Source organism: Salmo salar, chromosome 20 (assembly GCF_965601325.2).
Source record: "Salmo salar chromosome 20, fSalSal1, whole genome shotgun sequence".
NCBI classification, from domain to species: domain Eukaryota; kingdom Metazoa; phylum Chordata; class Actinopteri; order Salmoniformes; family Salmonidae; genus Salmo; species Salmo salar.
In genome coordinates this window covers 8,985,558-9,006,731 of record NC_138310.1, presented here as the reverse complement: position 1 = coordinate 9,006,731, position 21,174 = coordinate 8,985,558, and the positions used below count along the sequence as shown (strand labels likewise).

The 21,174-nt window shown below is 42.7% G+C and overlaps 1 protein-coding gene across 6 annotated transcripts in view; it reads left to right on the top strand.

The window, feature by feature from the left end:
* LOC106580148 (cotranscriptional regulator ARB2A homolog) overlaps positions 1–21,174 on the top strand; it is a 200,619-nt gene that overhangs the window by 72,522 nt on the left and 106,923 nt on the right. The gene's annotated exons all lie outside the window — the stretch shown is intronic.

The following is a 21,174-nucleotide window of genomic DNA, read 5'->3' as shown; positions in this document are numbered from 1 at the left end:
ACATGTGCATACGGGTCCATACGTTTTTTGTATTTGTGCTGTGCGTTCGTGCAACGTGCATGTTTGCGTGTGAGAGATGTCACTCGGTTGCCTCTGACAGGCCCTGTGGTCTCACTGGGACTGACAGGCTGTGTGTGGGCTGTCAACAGTGCCTCTTTTCTCTTTGCCTGGCTCGCCTGATAGTACCTCTACCACACTCTAATATGGGCTCATTAGCAGTAGCGCATTAGCTTCCCCTGTTATATCGCAAAAGCGTCTGCTAAATGCCATATATATGATTATATTATCGCCTTAGAGATGGCTTCAAGCCCCCATCATCACTGTCTAGCTCACTCTTACATTAGACATGTTTTTTATGAATCGTCTTTTTTCTTTGGAGTAAACTTAAAGAAGTCATCTTTGTGTTCGTTGAAATACAACTAAAACAATTTTTGTTGGAGTGTGTTTAATTGGATGTGGCACATTATTGCACAGGTTGCTTACACATTTGCACGTTGTTAGATGCGTATGCCCTAGGGTTCAAGATTTTCCCGGTATTTTACAAATGTTCCATCCTAACAATAAATCACTTTTCTCCCGGGTAACCCGGTATTTCCCACCAAAACTCGAAAGTGTCATTCAAAAGCATTATAAACCATATACAGTACCAGTCAAAAGTTTGGACACACCTACTCATTCCAGGGTTTTTCTTTATTTTTACTATTTTCTACATTGTAGAATAATAGTGAAGACATCAAAACTATGAAGTAACACATATGGAATCATGTAGTAACCAAAAAAGTGTTAAACAAATCAAAATATATTTTATATTTGAGATTCTTCAAAGTAGCCACACTGTGTCTTGATGACAGCGTTTCACACTCTTGGCATTCTCTCAACCAGCTTCATGAGGTAGTCACCTGGAATGCATTTCAATTAACAGGTGTGCGTTGTTAAAAGTTAATTTGTGGAATTGCTTTCTATCTTAATGCGTTTGAGCCATTCAGTTGTGTTGTGACAACGTATGGGGTGGTATACAGAAGATATACAAAATAGGGTTAACACCAAGTCCATATTATGGCAAGAACAGCTCAAATAAGCAAAGAGAAATGGCAGTCCATCATTATTTTAAGACATGAAGGTCAATCAATCTGGAAATGCAGTCGCAAAAACGATCAAGCGCTATGATGAAACTGGCTCTCATGAGGACCGACACAGGAAAGGAAGACCCAGCGTTACCTCTGCTGCAGAGGATATGTTCATTAGAGTTAACTGCACATCTGATTGCAGCCCAAATAAATGCTTCACAGAGTTCAAGCAACAGACACATCTCAACATCAACTGTTCAGAGGAGACTGCATGAATGAGGCCTTCATGGTCAAATTTCTGCATAGAAAATGTAACTCTACTAAAGGACACCAATAAGAAGAAGAGACTTGCTTGGGCCAAGGAGCATAAGCAATGGACATTAGAGCGGTGGAAATCTGTCCTTTGGACTGATGAGTCCAAATTGGATTTTTGTTTCCAACCGCCTTGTCTTTGTGAGACGCAGAGTAGGTGAACGGATGATCTCTGCATGTGTGGTGCCCACCGTGAAGCATGGAGGAGGAGGTGTGATGGAGGTGTGAATTATTATAGAGCTTTAATCTAAAATTCAAGACTGGTGCTAGCAGGGCCTGATGAGCCATAGATTAAATACATTTTATGAGCCCTAAATAAAACACATTTAATGATCCCATGCCAAAAAAAAAGCCTAAATGATTGTGCCGTTATACAATACATATATTATATAGGCTACTGCACATTACACATGACAGAAAAACCTAAAAGCCCATAGATGTAGCTAGCTATATGCTCTCTTGGGTAAATAAATGAAACTAGCTCCAGTAGGCTAATCTTTTTGAGTGTGAACTATATTACTGTTTTGTATCGTATGATACTGTATTATATGGACTGGAATTACGCACATCGTTCAAACCGTGATGAAGCAGGGAGAGAACATGGGATTCTGATGCAGCACATGCGCCCTTCAAAGTTACAAGTATAGACTAGGAAATTTGATGACATTTTTTAAATATACAGTAAATGGGCTTTTTTGTATAATTAGTAGGCTGATGCATATATAGCTTTGATAATATTTAGTGGCCTACCTCCTCGTTCTCTCTCTATTGTTGGTTCATTCCTTCCTCGCTTTCAACAGGCAAATGAAATACGTTTTGTTATCCTTATCTTCATCATTCTTATGACATCCTTGAATAATATAGTACTAGAATTAGATGCAGATGTCTTTCACTTCTCTTCACGAAGATTGAATGGTTATGGGTCTGAATAAATAACTGCTATAGCCTACCGCCATCGTGCGTTCGCTCTTCTTTCAAACTACCCATGAGTTCTATTGGCTACTACATTTAACATTCAGCAAACAACAGCTTGCATCCCTCTTCAAATATTCTGTTGGTATAAGAAATGCTTAAATGATGTCCAGCAAGCTATTCTAGTCTTACCTTTTCCTGCATGGGACTCCAAGAGCTAAGGAGAGGCCAGCGCAGCACATGTTCAAGAGAGAGGCAAGTTAGCCGCTTCTTATGCATAACCCATCATGAATTAGCTAAATAATAGACTAATACTGCATTGAATGTATTACCTGGAAGAGGTAGGCTAGGACATCTATATATAGGGCTGTATATCAATCTAGAACAGGATGATCTATTTTGTATGCAGTTTGAATTGAATTGATGGGAAGAGACCAAGGCTCACGCATGCACTGATTCAACGCCACAGTAGTAGAGTGATACACGGTTTTAGAATTCTGCGGGTGCAAAGTAAAAACTAAGGTGACCCCCGAAAGCCAGATGGAGAGGGGTAAATTAGACGCGCGTTTGGTCTTTATTTTACTGTAGAATAGACTATGCTGCAGCAAATGTCGGCCTACCTGTCGCAAGAAAAAAAAGTTCCCATGATGGGATGATAGGTCTGCATGCATTGTGAACTCAATTCAAAATCAATCAAATTTTATTAGTCACATGCGTTGAATACAACCTTACAGTGAAATGCTTACTTACAAGACCCTAACCAACAATGCAGTTAAAAAAAAATACGGATACGAATAAGAAATAATTGTAACAAGTAATTAAAGAGCAGAGGTAAAATAACAATAGCGAGACTATATACAGGAGGGTACTGGTACAGAGTCAATGTGCAGGGGCACCGGTTAGTTGAGGTAATATGTACATGTAGGTAGAGTTATTAAAGTGACTATGCAAGTAACAGGCACGTCTCAATGATGATAACAACAGAGAGTAGCAGTGGTGTAAAAGGGGGTCGGGGGCAATGCAAATAGTCTGGGTAGCCATTTGATTAGGTGTTCAGGACTCTTATGTCTTGGGGGTAGAAGCTGTTTAGAAGCCTCTTGGACCTAGATTTGGCGCTCCGGTACCGCTTCCTGTGCGGTAGCAGAGAGAACAGTCTATGACTAGAGTGGCTGGAGTCTTTGACAATTTTTAGGGCCTTCCTCTGACACCGCCTGGTATAGAGGTCCTGGATGGCAGGAAGCTTGGCCCCAGTGATGTACCGGGCCGTTCGCACTATCCTCTGTAGTGCCTTGCGGTCGGAGGCTGAGGATTTGCCATATCAGGCAGTGATGCAACCAGTCAGGATGCTCTCGATGGTGCAGCTGTAGACCCTTTTGAGGATCTGAGGACCCATGCCAAATCTTTTGAGTCTCCTGAGGGGGAATATGTTTTGTTGTGCCCTCTTCTTGGTGTGCTTGGACCATGTTAGTTTGTTGGTGATGTGGACACCAAGGAACTTGAAGCTCTCAACCTACTCCACTGCAGCCCCATCGATGAGAATGGGGACATGCTCGGTCCTCTTTTTCCTGTAGTCCACAATCATCTCCTTTGTCTTGATCACGTTGAGGGAGAGGTTGTTGTCCTGGCACCACATGGCCAGGACCACAACTCCGCTCCATACCGAGATGGTGTGTTCCCACCCAGAGCGTTGATGATTCATCATGCCATAGAGAAGCCAGATTTAGACTTCACATATAATTTAACAGTTCCATTTCACGCCATGCTGTTCATTTAAATAATTTATTATAATTTACCGGTTTCTCACAGTTATTTATCCCGGAAAAGGGAGTGGTTTTCAGCAGTAAATCTCGGTATTCGGGTTCCCGCCATTCAACCCTAGTATGCACAAACGCATGCACAGATACAAGCGCGCGCACACACACACACACACGCACGCACGCAACACATACATTATAGCACAAGGATCAAGGTTCTTAAGTGTCATCTCTGATATTGACCTCTGGGTGTTTTTTTGTGTGTGAGGGAGGGTGTGTGTTTGTATTTATTAGGGATGCAAGGCAGCAGCTACTCTTCCTGGGTCCAAACACATTAAGGCACTTACATCACACAAAAAAAAAGAAAAAAAAAAGTACATCAAGTAACATTATTTCACCGGTACACATCTACCATACAAAGGTTATAATACCACCATAGAACAACATTACATTGTACGTGGGTGTAAAGTGTGTGTGCTAGCATGTGTGTGTTTGTATGCGTGTGTGTCTCTTCACAGTCCGATTTGTTCCATAAGGTGTAATTTGATCTGTTTTTTAAAATCAGATTTTACTGCTTGCATGAGTTACTTGATGTGGAATAGAGTTCCATGTAGTCATGGCTCTGTGTAGTACTGTGCGTTTCTCGGAGTCTGTTCTGGACTTGAGGACTATGAAGAGACCCCTTGTGGCATGTCTTGAGACCCCTTGTGGCATGGATGTCTGAGCTGTGTGCTAGTCATTTGAACAGACAGCTCAGTGTGTTCAACATGTCAATACCTCTCACAAAGACTAGTAGTGATGCAGTCAATCTCTCCTCTAGAGCCAGGAGAGATTGACATGCATGTAATCGATGTTAGCTCTCCACGTACATTTAAGGGCCAGTCCTGCTGCTCTGTTCTGGGCCAACTGTTTTTGTCTATGTCCCTCTTTGTGACACTTGACCATATGACTGGGCAGTAGTCCAGGTGCGACAAAACTAGAGCCTGTAGGACTTGTTTTGTTGATAGCAATGTCAAGAAAGCAGAGCAGAACTTTATAATGGACATATCTCTACCCATCTTAGCTACCGTTGCATCAATATGTTTTGACCATGACAGTCCTCAACTTGCTCAATATCCACATTATTCATTACAAAATGTAGTTGAGGTTTAGGCTTTAGTAAATGGTTTGTCCCAAATACAATGCTTTTAGTTTTTTAAATATGTAGTGCTAGCTTATTACTTGCCCCCCATTCTAAAACTGACTGCAGCTCTTTGTTAAGTGTTGCAGTGATTTCACTTGCTGTGGTAGCTGACGTGTATAGTGTTGAGTCATCAGCATACATAGACACACAGGCTTTACTCAGTGCCAGTGGTAAGTCATTAGTAAAGATTGAAAAAAGAAAGGGGCCTTGACAACTGCCCTGGGGAATGCCCGACTCTACCTGGATTATGTTGGAGAGGCTTCCATTAAAGAACGTCTATGTTATTTTAGACAAGTAACTCTCAATCCACGATATAGCAGGGGATGTAAAGACATAACACACACATCTTTTTTGCAGTAGATTATGATCAATAATGTCAAAAGCTGTACTGAAGTCTATCAAAACAGCTTCTTATTATCAGTTTCTTTCAGCCAAACATCAGTAATTTGTGTAAGTGCAGTACATGTTGAGTGCCCTTCCCTATAAGCATGCTGAAAGTCAGTTGTTAATTTGTTAACTCTGAAATAGCATTGTATCTGGTCAAACACAATTGTTTCCAAAAGTTTACTAAAGGTTGGTAGCAGGCTGTTTGTGCGACTGTGTGTGTGTGTTACAGAGAGAGAGAGAGGTCAGACGTAGTGAGGAGCAGAAAGTTAGAGCTGTGTGAGCATATCATCAGAGAGGAGATGAAGGGGAAGAGCCCATATTAATATCTTAATAAATATTTCAACTGGAATATCTCCAAATTCACATAATGAGGAGACTCTCTCTCTTTCTCTCTCTCTCTCTCTCTCGCTCTCTCTAGCTCTCTCTGAAACCTTTTGCACTTTGTGATGCTAGCAGCGTGAGATCGTTAGTGCAGTCCCACCCAAGGTTTTTCCAGTTCTGCAGGAGGCCATATAATGTTTTTCACACTTTGGCGTTAGCCTATAGTTGGGTCGTTCCACCAATTCAGTGCCTTTTGAGATTTGTAACTTGGTGCAAAAAAAAACTTTTGATTTCACCTAATTTTAACATTCTGGCATAAAGAGCAGAGCACATGTTCATTGTAATAAAAAAGAAGTTTTCCCATCTCAAGAGGTTTTAAATAAAATCACTATAGTAAGAGCCTATAAAGTGCCAAATAAAGTAACAGGGTTGACGATTTCATCTTAAATCAGCCATAAATCCCCCTTTGACAGGGGAAATGGAAGCATGTTGTGTGCAACTGGGAGGGGCAATTGAATGCAAGCCGGTCTATCTTTGGGCAACAGGGTTGACTTGTTATGAGTACGACCAGCTCGCCTGCTTTTACACTAGGATATGACAATTAGATGTTCAATGTAAAAAAATAAATGTATATATAGTTTCACCATATTAAAACGACTTCAGTTCACATAAGTAAAAAAACAACAAAATGTTTTACCTTAAAATGAATCACTAATTACATAAACAATAGTCTTCAGAAATGACTTTGTCAAAGCAACAAAATAACTAGGGCTTTACAATGATAGTGAAAACCTCAAAACATTTCGGGGTTAAGTGTGTTAAAATCCTCCTCGAAGAATGGGGGGGGGGCTTCCTGGGGCATATATATATATTAGGGGAAACACTGTGGGTGGCGGCCAACGCGCCGAGACAAGGGCACACTGACAGCAGTGACTGGCTGTTTGCGTGTGTGTGTGTGCCCGCGTGTATGTGCATATGTACGTGTATGTTGTGTGTCTGCAAATTCTATATCTATGATTTTAAAACTCAAAATGAAGTACATCATCCTTATGCAATATACAGGTAACCACCAAATTAAAGGAAGCAGGTGCTTATACAGGTGTGGTTCCTGAGTTAATTCAGCAATTAACATCCCATCATGCTTAGGGTCATGTATAAAAATGCCTAGTTGCCCATTATTTTGGCTACTGTGGCTAGAAGAAGAGGTCTGTGACTTTTAAAGAGGGATCTAAAAGGGGGTTTAAAGGGTGTGTGTGTGTGTGTGTGTGTGTGTGTGTGTGTGTGTGTGTGTGTGTTTCAGCTACCAGATCTCAACACAATTGAACACTTATAGGAGATTGTGGAGCGGTGCCTGAGACAGTGTTTTCCACTACCATTAACAAAACACCAAATGATGGAATTTCTCATGGAAGAATGCTGTCGCATCCCTCCAATGGAGTTCCAGACACTTATAGAATCTATGCCAAGGTGCATTGAAGCTGTTCTGGCTCGTGGCGGCCCATCGCCCTATAAAGACACTTTATGGTGTTTTGTTTATTTGGGCAGTTACCTGTATGTCATGGTCATTTCGTCACGACTTTAAACATGATTTACTAAAATAATCATGGATAATACAAGGTCCTTGTGTGATTGGTTGACGCTTTAATTATTCCAAGCACTACTCTCTGATGCGGTGTTCTCTTCTGATATACTTGGGGCTTGTTGCTGTTGCATTTGATAGATGAAGAGATGGAGGGATACCCCAGGATGAGTCTTCTTTGGGGCCATACGGCACAGTGACCGCTGCCCTTTGAACTGTGACCTCAGACTCAGCAGGATGTTAGTTTATTTGACCCCCCTCTCTCAATCAGCCCGCCCCTTCTCCCTAGGCCTTAGCTCTTCACTGCACCTCCTCAGTCACTCCCTTGCTTTGGAGTAAGCTTTCACACACACACTCTCTCTCTCTCTCTCTCTCTCTCACTCACTCACTCACTCACTCACTCACTCACTCACTCACTCACTCACTCACTCACTCACTCACTCACTCACTCACTCACTCACTCACTCACTCACTCACAGGTGTAGAGTAGTATGCAGCAAAATGCAAGGGGGGAGATGGAAATTAGAATCTATAGGGTGATGGGGGTAATAGTAATTAATAAGATGGAGAGAAGTAAAGGCCCAGGACAGAGTGACCATGAACCCATCACATTTACATTACATTACATTTACATTTAAGTCATTTAGCAGACGCTCTTATCCAGAGCGACTTACAAAATGGTGCATTCACCTTATGATATCCAGTGGAACAACCACTTTACAATAGTGCATCTAAATCTTTTAAGGGGGGGGGGGGGGGTTAGAAGGATTACTTTATCCTATCCTAGGTATTCATATCATATCCATATCCAGGAGGAATGATGATTTGATTTGATAGCCGTACAGTAGACGGTGTTAAACTCTCTAATTGACCTTACTCGTTGTGTATTTATACCTCCTGTTATCATTTTTTTCTATAATATATTTTTTTTCTCTCTGCGTTGTTGGGAAGTAAGCATGTTTACCAAGCATATGACACATACAATTTGATTTGATTCATGCTCATTAAGATAACATCCCCTAAATAGCTATTTTTACACTAGAACCTCCGTAGGCCAGCGGCCACTGACGTTTGATTTTGTAAATAAATACAAAAACAGCCCCCCCCCCAAAAAAAAAAAAATCTGTCCTGCTCCTTCCCTAACTCTTCCTACATGTTTTTTATTTGACATTTGTCCGAATTTTGAAATCACAAACAGAAAAGTATTTAGAGCCTTTCTAACTGCTTTTTTGATACCTATTCCTAACTTAACCCGCCAAGACAATGTGCTGTAGCATGTCGGTACCCAGCCAGGCACTAATGCGTCTCTCTATCCTCACTGAATGAATGATGAATGGGGGATAATTGTGCACCTTACTTCACAATGGAATTTAAATGAGGCCTAACGGAATGATAAGGAGGGTGAAGAGGTTGATTTTAATTTAGAAAGACAATAGTCTAATGATGAGTTTGTGTTATGCCTATTTGTTAGTGTTAATCATTTGACCACGCACCTTGCGGGTTCGTACCGTTCTCTTTTAGGTTTTACTTTGTAAAAGAAGCTGTTACAGAACTGTATTATTTACTCTAACTAGAATTACTAATCCCATTTATTGTAAGTAAAAAGGAAAACATGCTATATGTTGCAGTAGGCCTTTAGAATAATGCAAAACATATCCTTGACTCTATCCTACTTGATGAGCGGGAAACAAACGGTGCACAGCTCGATACTACACTTTCAAATTCTTTCATTGAACCTTTAACTAGGCAAGTCAGTTAAGAACACGTTCTTATTTACAGTGACGACCTACCCCAGTCAAACCCGGACGGCGCTGGGCCTTAACTGTACCGAAACTAATTTCACACATAGTAAGAGTTAGCCTATAGACAAGGTTAAATGATCAATCAGATGAGCATATTCTTTAGTTTCTCACTACCCTTATCAAATAACTCTCATAATTCAAGAGGTGCCAAATTTTTCCTGAAATATCCTCGCTGTGTCCGCGTTCAGCACATGGTGATTGAATTTTATTGATCTGAATGATGAAGGTGAAAAGCATAATTGAATTTAGAACAGTAGTGGAATGACGATGAAGACTTGTGGACGGTCTAATTATTTTTATTATGAAAGCCTGGAAATTGTATATAATCTCCCCTCTGAGAGTCAAATCAGACACTGACTACTACATACAACGTTCACAATGGCAAGCCAAACCAATCGAATGGACGCACTGGCAGCATTGAAAATGCTGCAGAATTTAGACGAGTCGGGTGGAGGATCGGATATTGAGCTGGAGATCGACGATGCCGATGAAGAGTCTTCATCTGATTATGATGTTAACTTTGAGCCTCCGATGCCTGAGCCTCGCCCGAAGAAAAGCCAGAACAGAACCAACTGAGACGGTGATCCCCACTGCCACGGTGAAACAGGAGTCCGGGAGGGATGGCACGGTTTGGGTAGAAAAGAGAGATGAGAGCGCAACAGGAAGGTGGCCTTCCACAATGTAAGAGCAGGCCCTACACCTCATGCGTACGGACAAATTGCTAGTGCACTCAACGGTTTCTTTCGTTGATGAGACATGCAGATGTTGCAGCGTATCAGAGATGTGGAAACAGAAAAGGAAACTTTACGTTTTGGTTAGCTGCCGATGTCGAAAATCAAGTACTTGCTCAAGCGGGAGCTTGCCCCCCTCTGCTCAAAACAACATACGAGTGGAGCTGTACTCCACGTCAGTGATGAAGAGTGGTAAAAGCGACACTCACGGTGTACAGATGTAAAAGAAATAAGAGGGTTTGCATCCTGAGCACCATGCATCCTAATGTCCCAGTGACCAGAAGAAGAAACCGGAGACGGTGACAGACTACAATCGCACAAAGGGATATATCTCTGCCATATACGGATATCCTTTCCATCTTTCACCAAATATTATTTCCTTTTATTATATTACATGAATATTATTATTATCAGTATTATTATTGTATATCATTTGAACTTTTTCTATTCTATTCTATTTTATGCAGTAGGTTGGTGTGGACGCACTCAACCAGATGGCAAGACTGTACTCTGTGAAAGGTGGTACTTGCCGCAAGGCCTGTTGATGTGTTCTACAACACGCTCGACACGGCTGCTATCAACGCGCACGTGTTGTACAAGCAATGCCTTGACAAGACAGTCAGCAGGAGAGATTTCATCATGGATCATGTATGTGAGCTTCGTGAGAACCGCCCAACAATAAGCTACAGCCGCTAAGCAGGCCACCAAGGCAGCAAGTCCTGCTCTCCCTCTTCCCCATAGCACCACAGCTCCCACTCGGGGGGGGGGGGGGGGGGGGGGAAGAAGACACAATGTCAAGTTGGCAGGTGCACACGAAACAAGGCCCATGAAAGTGCAACCGATTTGTTTGTGGGGGCTTGCTCACAAAGTCCCGAAGCTGTGTGCTGACTGTGGACCCGAAGCGTAAAGAGAAGACCAGATTGATTCATGCTAAAGGCATGGCTATAAGGGTACAACATAGTGTCCGATACAATGACTGTTTTTATATCTTGTCATGAATATATTTCCACAAATATTTCTTTATACAATTCATCTTTTTTACAGTTGTTCATGCATTGGTGCTTTTGTTTAGGAATGCAGCAGATAATTTCAGCTTGCGCACCTGGCTGGTTATTATTGTTGTTATTATTATTAGCTTTTTCATTTCTACTTTGTCAACAGAAGCTGTAACTGGTCTTTGTTAAGTACTAGAACTCTATTACTAATCAAATCTACAAATCAAATGGATTACACTGTAATGTTTTTATTGTAAGCGATACGATGATAGACTATAGGCCTACATTATTTTCTAGGACTTTGTGGAAATATACAAAACATATCCTTGACTCAACATTAAAAAAAAAATAACTATTGTTCATTTTTGTACATTTCTACAAATGTCTTCATGCAGCGAGTCCTTTTACTATAGTTTCTGCACTATTTATCAAGTGTTGGTGCTTCTGTTCGTGCACCCTTCGTGTTGATGTGCATCTGATGCTAAAGGACACACCCGGCAACGTTCTCTAGCGGGTAGTGTTAAGGAGATCCCCAGGAACTAAACTTTATTCCTCTCTCTCTCTCTCTCTCTCTCTCTCTCTCTCTCTCTCTCTCTCTGTCTCTGTCTCTGTCTCTCTCTCTCTGTCTCTCTCTCTCTCTCTCTCTCTCTCTCTCTCTCTCTGTCTCTCTCTGTCTCTCTCTGTCTCTCTCTCTCTCTCTCTCTCTCTCTCTCTGTCTCTCTGTCTCTCTGTCTCTCTGTCTCTCTGTCTCTCTGTCTCTCTGTCTCTCTGTCTCTCTCTCTCTCTCTCTCTCTCTCTCTCTCTCTCTCTCTCGGTGTGTGTGCGTAGGGCTGTGATGATTTGGTGTTTTTCTTCTTCACCCTTCTTAGTCAGGCTGGGTGGGGGATCAAATCAAGCCTCTTTAGCAGGGGTTTTTCATCTATTCTATTGGCATTGGGATACCCCCTCTGCCCCTCTTCTAACCCCCACTGTGGAGCGGGACCACCTGCGCAAAGCCACACAGTCCCATACATACACACACACACGCATACACAGTGGGGTGCTACACACACACACACTCAGTGGGGTCCTACACACACACACACACAGCCAGCCCCCAGATAGAGTTGAGTTGATTAATACGCTTCCTTACACACATTAATAAGCCCTTAACTGCTTTTAGGATTCTTACTTTTTAGCCCCTGGTTCATAGTGTGTAACCTCTCAACCTTGGCTAATCTCTCCTCTCTTAGAGATCACAGTCCATTGGCCCATGTTTAGTGATGTCGGTCGAATGACAGAGAGAAAGGGAGAGGGTGGGGGGGAGGGATGGAGGGAGATGAGGAAAGAGGGGGAGTGCTCCGAGCACTTTGCCATATAGAAGTTTGGGAGTTCACTTTACTCTGAATGTTAGCACTAATCCAGTTACCTATTTTCTGTCAGCCAAGCGGAGGAATAGCAGGAACAAAACCCACATTCATGGCTTAAGAAGCTTCCAAAGATTTCACTCAAGGCTGACTGGCTCGGATTAGGCCAGCAGCTTCTGGAAAAAGAGCAAGGGGACAAAAAACAGAGTGGAGCCTTTCTTTAAGCGCCACTTATTCTTGTAAATGACTGGAATACTTTTTTTTTTCCCCCCCTTCTCCGTCGTCTCGCTTTTTCTCGCGTCTCGTATTGTTGCATTTTTTTTCAACGTTCACAGAGAGAGATGGAAAGAGAGGTAGAGCCCCTCGTGTTTCTTTTCTTTCCCCCATCCTTTATTCATCTCTCGAGTGCCATCTCTTCAAGTGTAAGATCCTTATGATTGCGAAGTGAAAGCTTTTGAGTCAAACATTTGAGTCCCCCCCCCCCCCCCCCCCCATTTCTCTTTTAAGCGTTCGCTGGGACAATAACTCTCCAGCAACAATGGCACTCCATTTCGGCAATGTTTTCACATTTTGTCTTTTCGGTTTTTATACAGTTATGTACTTACACACATCTGTCAAATTCCGTATAGGCTACTGGAATCACAGCACAGTGCACACCATACATAACACACTTTTTGTGTGCTGTATTGCTTGGCTAGAAAACATGGATGGTTCCTTGTATTTACGTTACTGTAAAAAGCATTGAGTTCAGAATCACTTTTAGATGGCTTTCTCAATGGTTTCACTGAAGGTCACTGAAGAAACAGAAGCTGGTATGTTGGGAATTGCGCTGTGTGGTTGCTTTTTGCTCCAGATGGTGAATGTGCGCCACGGGGGGTATAGACAGGTTTTGCAGGCGTGCACAGTGTGTGTGTACAAGTGCGCACCATCCATTATTTAGGCCTGGTTTCTCCATGGTTTCCTCGTGTTTCTCTAGTCCTCCAGGGGCACTGGGATTCGTGTCCAGGGCCGTGTTCAGGAGATGTACTGTTTCCCAGTGCCTGCCTGCTACATCATGCCCTGAGGATTCCTACACACTTACACACTCTCACTTGTGTTTCACACACAAACACACACACACAGCGGATATGTATTCCAGCTTGGTTCCAAATGCCAGCGCCGTGAAGCCACGCTCAGTGTCACCTTCACCCCACCACCTCGCACTTTGCGCCGGGGCAATTATGCTGTTGTGCCTTATTTTACCTTTGACCCCTGCTAGAGCCAGGATGTGATGCTCAGCATATCCAAGGACGGGGAGGGGCTCTGGGAGCAACTTCATTAACCTCTCAACTCTGCGCACTTGGCCATCGTAAAGGTCAATGACCAGGATCTGTGGCAATTCACCTGCAGCAGAGCGTGTGTGTGTGTGTACACATGGGAGAGAGCCATGTACTGTAGCACCTCTTAGATCACTGCTCCCAATCTTCCAGTCAGGTCAACCATCAAACACATCCATCACTCTCCCCTCTCCTCCCCTCATCCCTCACCCTCCACCATCGCCCAACTGCAGCCTCTGTTCAAGCTCGAACAAACGCTGGCATGTCTGCCTGCCCGCACTCCTTTACCTGATGTCAATTAATGGCTTCAAGTAATTTCGTCTGACAATCCCTGTTCCCAGCGAGAGGCTATAGCAGACATGTCACTGAGATGACCTTTGCGCCCATGTGCAGCCAAGAGCAGTTTTTTTTTTCTCTTCTTAAGAATTTCAGACAAACCAGGAAACTTCCTTTGTACTTTGTTAATGAGTTATCGATTTGAAACAATGCCCTGGCAAATATTGTCTGATTAGCTTGACTCCAGCAAGGTCACAGTGCTATAGAGTCTCAATGCGATCATCTTTTGGGTATTTGAGCACGTGTGCGCACACACACGCACACACACTTTGTGTCCGTGCATCTCTGTCTCTCACTGTCTAACACACATTCTCCCTTCTTTTTTTCTTTCTTTTCTCTCTCTCTCTGGCAACTTGACTTTCCATAGACACTACCTGCTAATTACCCACAATGTATCAGTCATTTTCCCCCCCCATCTCTGCCACTAATTTGCTCCGTATCGTCTCCTCAGCCTGCAGACCCCTGTGCCTTCGTACGATTCCCAGCCAACTTTGTCTGGAAGGAAAGCGTCTGAAGGGGAAGAAGGACTAGAGAGAACACTAGACGAGTCCTTGTACAAGACGTTGATTAGAATTCAATTGCAAACAGGCGTTTGAGTGAAGGTCCACATCCTAATAGCGTCGTTGTTAATACCAAGCTATGTAATTACCTGCGCCCGCCGCTTGTTTAATATTTAATAATTAGCCCAAATGAAAATAATTCACTTACCCGCTGTAAGGGACATGTTAAATATTCAAATGAGCGGGCTTCAGGTGTGTTTACACACACACACACACACACACACACACACACAGAGAGAGAGAGAGAGAAAGATTGAATGAGAGAGAGAGGTGTACATGACCTGTGGCTTGGCATTTGGAAATCACTGACCTAACTTCTATTGCTCTCTGTCTCTCTTACCCCCAGCATCCCTCTCACTCTCTTTATCTATCACTCTCAAGTGCTTTTTAGACAGACAGCGGAATATCGCAGAGTCAAAGTGGCTAGTGCCTTCACACACACCATTTTTTTTTTGGAACTAACCCAAGATTGACAACAGCCTGTTGTTTCCAATGGGAGCAGATTAATCATAGTAGGCAGAACAAGCAAGGAGGATGGCAGAACCAAGCACGATCTAGCGAGATCCTTTTGGCGTGTTCCAGCATATATTTGGATATTTCCGTTAGGGAACGTCTACTCTGTGAAGTGCACGTGTGCAATAACTCAAATCAACCTTGCACTCCTTCTAAACAACACCATCTTTTGAAACGTTGGCAAAGGGGAAAGTCTAGAAAACGTAGTCCCCTCTGTTCGTAACAGATTTTAGTTTTGGGAACAGGAAACTGTATTGAGATCAGAAATGTTTAATTGATGAGAAAATTTGCCGGCCACTGGGCTTCCTCTCATCACCATATTTAGTGTTGAGTGGAAATGCTAACCGGATGCTTCATATTTATTCCACCCCTTGAAACAGCTGGCTCATTGTTCTATCTGTGGTGACAGCCCGCAGTCTATGTGGCAGCCGACCGGTGACCATAGCAACGAGATAAACAAACATTATCGACGTGCGGGGGAAAAAATAATGAACTGTTAAAAGTGACTGTAAACTGATTGTGTTAGCCAGCTATCTAGCTAGAGTGGGCAAGTTAGCTGATCCTGCTGTTGGACCTACGTGCTAACATATCACCATGCAGGCTACATGTTCTACTGGTCAACAACGACGGCACCACTAGGAAAAATAGAGAGGAATCCTATTTTCTCTGCCTTGGCTGTGCGGCTTCCACAGGCATGAGCACCGTTGGTTGCTCTGTCTGGATATAATCCCCCCCCCCCCCCCCCGTCTGCCGGGTGCTGTCTGTCAGGGCCCTTACTCTTGTCAGTGTTGCTGCTGTTTGAGTACCTATAAGTCTTCGTTGCCCAGTGTTTTTCTGACTGTATGAGGGCTACGGTTCTCTTCTTTAGACTACTAGAAAGCTCAAATGGCACCCTATTCCTTATGCAGTGCACTACTTTTGACCAGGGCCCATCGGGAGCCATTTTGGATTCAGTCTTAGTCTCTGTAGAGTCCTCTTCCAAGCCTCCCTGAGGTCTTTAGCTTTCACTCTGATCGTCAGGAGTGACTCTGGCAAAGGGAGGGAGGGAAAGATGGGGGTTAGGGGAAGCCCGTAGTGGTTGTTTGTCGGAGTGTGTTGATGCTGTTAGATTCATTGTTTCCTGTGTTGACGGGCTGGGCCGTTTGTCTTGGCGTTGGTGCTGTTATTGTGGCCGTAGCAGGGTGCTCTCCTTTCCCTGCCTCTCATTACTGTCCTGTAAACAGAGAGCAGGAACTAGGGAAAGAAAACACACAGGGAGTTTCTGGAGGACTGTGGGAGTGTGTGGGTCTCAGTGGTGGGAGGGGTAGGATGGGTGGCGAATGGAAAGCACTGTTAGCCTCTGTAGTGCCGATACTCTTTCTCACAACACAGAGCAAAGCTAGCAAGCTGGGCAAAGTCCGATTCTGACCTATCGAGGGTGTTGGTCAAAAGACACTTTAGTGTGTGTGTGCGTGCGTGCGCTCTCGTTCTTGTGTGCAAGCGTACAGTGCCTTCAGAAAGTATTCACACCCCTTGACTTTTTCCACATTTTGTTGTGTTACAAAGTGGGATTAAAATTGATTGAATTGTAATTTTTGGTCAACGATCTACACATAATACTCTGTCACAGTGGAAGAATTATTATATATTTTTTTTAATTGATGGAAAATAAAACGCTAGTATATCTTCATTAGATAAGTATTCAACCCTCTGAGTCAATACATGTTACACTCACCTTTGGAGCGATTACAGCAGTGAGTCTTTCTGGGTAAGTCTCTAAGAGCTTTGCACACCTGGAATGTGCAATATTTGCCCATTATTCTTTAAAAAATTTGTCAAGTTCTGTCAAGTTGGTTGTTGATCATTGCTAGACAGCCATTTTCAAGTCTTGCCATAGATTTTCAAGCCAATTTAAGTAACAACTGTAACTACGCCACTCAGGAACATTCAATGTCGTCTTGGTAAGCAACTCTAGTGTATATTTGGCGTTGTGTTTTAGGTTATTGTCCTGCTGAAATGTGAATTCATCTCCCAGTGTCTGGTGGAAAACAGACTCGACTAGGTATTCCTCTAGGATTTTGCCTGTGCTTATCTCTATTCCGTTTATTTATTTATTTTTTTAACTCCCTAGTACTTTCTGATGACAAGCATACCCATAACATGATGCAGCCACCACCATTCTTGAAAATATGTGGTCGTGTGTTGTGTTGGATTTGCCCCAAACACAGCGCGTTTTATTCAGGACAAAAAGTGAATTTCTTTGACAAATTCTTTGCAGTATTACTTTAGTGCCTTATTTCAAACAGGATGCATGTTTTGGAATATTTTTTCTGCACAGGCTTCCTTTTCACTCTGTCATTTTGTTAGTATTGTGGAGTAATTACAATGTTGTTGATTCATCCTCAGTTTTCTCCTATCACAGCCATTAAACTCATGGTGAAATCCCTGAGCGTTTCACTTCTTCTCCGGCAACTGATTTAGGAAGGGCACCTGTATATTTGTAGTGGCTGGGTGTATTGATAAACCATCCAAAGTTTAAAATTAATAACATGCTCAAAGGGATATTCAATGTTTGCTTTTTTTTACCCATCTACCAATAGGTGCCCTTCTTTGTGAAACATAGGAAAGACCTCGCTGCTCTTTGTGGTTGAATCTGTGTTTGAAATTTACTGGTATTTGTGGGGTACAAAAGATGGGGTAGTCATTTAAAAATCATGTTAAACACTATTATTGAACACAGAGTGAGTTCATGCAACTTATTATGACTTGTTAAGCACATTTTTACTCCTGAACTTATTTTGATTTATTTTTTATTCTGAAAAGAATATATATGAAAATGTACATAACAATACTCAAACAGAAAGACAAACACGCACGATACAACACATTTGGACAAAACAGTCATCAGTAATGCCATGGTGTACCTAATACAAAAATAAATTTGTAGCAAAACATTGTTAGCTTACGTTCTATGGCATATGGAGCACTTTACCCGTATAATAACATATATTTGCTTTAATTAATAGAATTTAATAGATCTTGACTTTGTCAAAGAAATATGCCTAAAGAGTTTCCCAACAACCCCTTGCTTAGTATCTCCTTCTTTCCTTAATGCTGTTGAGTTCTGTGATTTCTAATAGAAATTGTATTTTCAAGCATGAATTGGACATGGATGTTAGACTGGTGGAAATCTGTCCTTTGGTCTGACGAGTCCAAATTTGTGATTTATGGTTCCAACCGCCGTGTCTTTGTGAGACGCAGAGTAGGTGAACGGATGATCTCTGCATGTGTGGTTCCCACCGTGAAGCATGGAGGAGGAAGTGTGATGGTGTGGGGGTGCTTTGCTGGTGACACCGTCAGTGATTTATTTAGAATTCAAGGCACACTTAACCAGCATGGATACCACAGCATTCTGCAGCGATACGCCATCCCATCTGGTTTGCGCTTAGTGGGGCTATCATTTGTTTTTCAACAGGACAATTATCCGACACACCTCCAGGCTGTGTAAGGTCTATTTGACCCAGAAGGAGAGTGATGGAGTGCTGTATCAGATGACCTGGCTTCCAGAAACCCAGCCTCAACCCAATTGAGATGGTTTGGGAGGAGTTGGACCGCAGAGTGAAGGAAAAGCAGCCAACAAGTGCTCAGCATATGTGGGAACTCCTTCAAGACTTTTGGAAAAGCATTCCAGGTGAAGCTGTTTGAGAAAATGCCAAGAGTGTGCAAAGCTGTCATCAAGGCAAAGGGTGGCTGCTTTGAAGAATCTATAATATAAAATATATTTTGATATGTTTAACACTTTTGGTTACTACATGATTCCATGTGTGTTATTTCATTGTTTTGATGTCTTCACTATTATTCTACAATGTAGAAAAACCCTTGAATGAGTAGGTGTTTCCAAACCTTTGACTGGTACTGTATCTAATATAATCCATCTCCTGTGAAGATATTTTATAGTCACATGGATGTTATAATTAATCTGATTACCAATAAGAATAAAACCACTCTCTTTGTTTTGTTGCTTAAGCCATGATTCAAGAAAATACAACTTCCCCAATCACTCTTCCATTTTCCTTCATCCTTACCTATGGGGGTGCCACAGGGTTTAATTCTCGGGCCGACTCTCTTCTCTGTATACATCAATGATATCGCTCTTGCTGCTGGTGATTCTCTGATCCACCTCTACGCAGACGACACCATTCAGTATACTTCTGGCCCCTCTTTGAACACTGTGTTAACTAACCTCCAGACGAGTTTCAATGCCATGCAACTCTCCTTCCGTGGCCCACAACTGCTCTTAAATGCAAGTAAAACTAAATGCATGCTGTTCAATCGATCACTGCCCGCACCTGCCCGCCTGTCCAGCATCACTACTCTGGACGGCTCTGACTTAGAATACGTGGACAACTACAAATACCTAGGTGTCTGGTTAGACTGTAAACTCTCCTTCCAGACTCACATTAAGCATCTCCAATCCAAAATTAAATCTAGAATTGGCTTCCTATATCACAACAAAGCATCCTTCACTCATGCTGCCAAACATACGCTCGTAAAACTGACCATCCTACCGATCCTCGACTTCGGTGATGTCATCTATAAAATAGCCTCCAACACTCTACTCAACAAATTGGATGCAGTCTATCACAGTGCCATCCGTTTTGTCACCAAAGCCCCATACACTACCCACCACTGTGACCTGTACGCTCTCGTTGGTTGGCCCTCGCTTCATACTCGTCGCCAAACCCACTGGCTACAGGTTATCTACAAGTCTCTGCTAGGTAAAGCCCCGCCTTATCTCAGCTCACTGGTCACCATAGCACCCACTCGTAGTACGCGCTCCAGCAGGTATATCTCACTGGTCACCCCCAAAGCCAATTCCTCCTTTGGTCGCCTTTCCTTCCAGTTCTCTGCTGCCAATGACTGGAACGAACTGCAAAAATCACTGAAGCTGGAGACTCATATCTCCCTCACTAGCTTTAAACAGCAGCTGTCAGAGCAGCTCACAGATCACTGCACCTGTACATAGCCCATCTGTAAACAGCCCATCTATCTACCTCATCCCCATACTGTATTTATTTATTTATCTTGCTCTTTCGCACCCCAGTATCTCTACTTGCACATTCATCTTCTGCACATCCACCATTCCAGTGTTTAATTGCTATATTGTAATTACTTCGCCACAATGGCCTATTTATTGCCTTAACTCCCTTATCTTACCTCATTTCCACTCACTATATAGACTTTTATTTTTATTTTTTTCTACTGTATTATTGACTATGTTTTGTTTATTCCATGTGTAACTCTGTGTTGTTGTATGCTTCGAATTGCTATGCTTTATCTTGGCCAGGTCGCAGTTGCAAATGAGAAGTTGTTCTCAACTAGCCTACCTGGTTAAATAAAGGTGAAATAAAAATAAAATAAACCTGTAGAGCATCTGGGCTCTGGGCTCCCGAGTGGCGCAGCAGTCTAAGGCACTGCATCTCAGTGCAAGAGGCGTCACTACAGTACCTGGTTCAAATCCAGGCTGTATCACATATTTTCTTGAATAATACAGGTAAATGAGAAGGGCCTTAAGATGAATTTACACAATGTAACATAGAACAAAAAACAATAACCTACATTTAAGCATCGACTGCTATGTGCAGTGGGTAGGTTTGTCCGTATTAACATCGTATTTTAATGTCTCCTTTGTGCACAAAGCAAAAGGTAAATAACTAACAGAGTTGTGCTGATTTCAGAATGAAGTATCTTAATCAGTTTAGTAGCCCTGGGCTAGTCCTTCTGGCAGAGAAGGGATAAGAGGGTTCAGGAAGGTGCTATGCCTGGGACTAGAACAGGAGTTATGTCCTTCTTGTACAAATTCCTATCAATATACAGTTTGACAACAATGAGTCTTACCCTACAGCCCTTCTGTCAGTGCTCCTTGAAGACGGGAAACAGCTTTTGCCATCGCGCAAAGATCTCTAGAGGGTACTGTTTGTTCATCCCAAACGGCTTCCCAGCCAGATGCCGTCCGTGGCTCAGAACCAGCTCCTTCTGCTTCTAATGTTCGAACCTGGCCACGATTGGACGGGGGCCAGT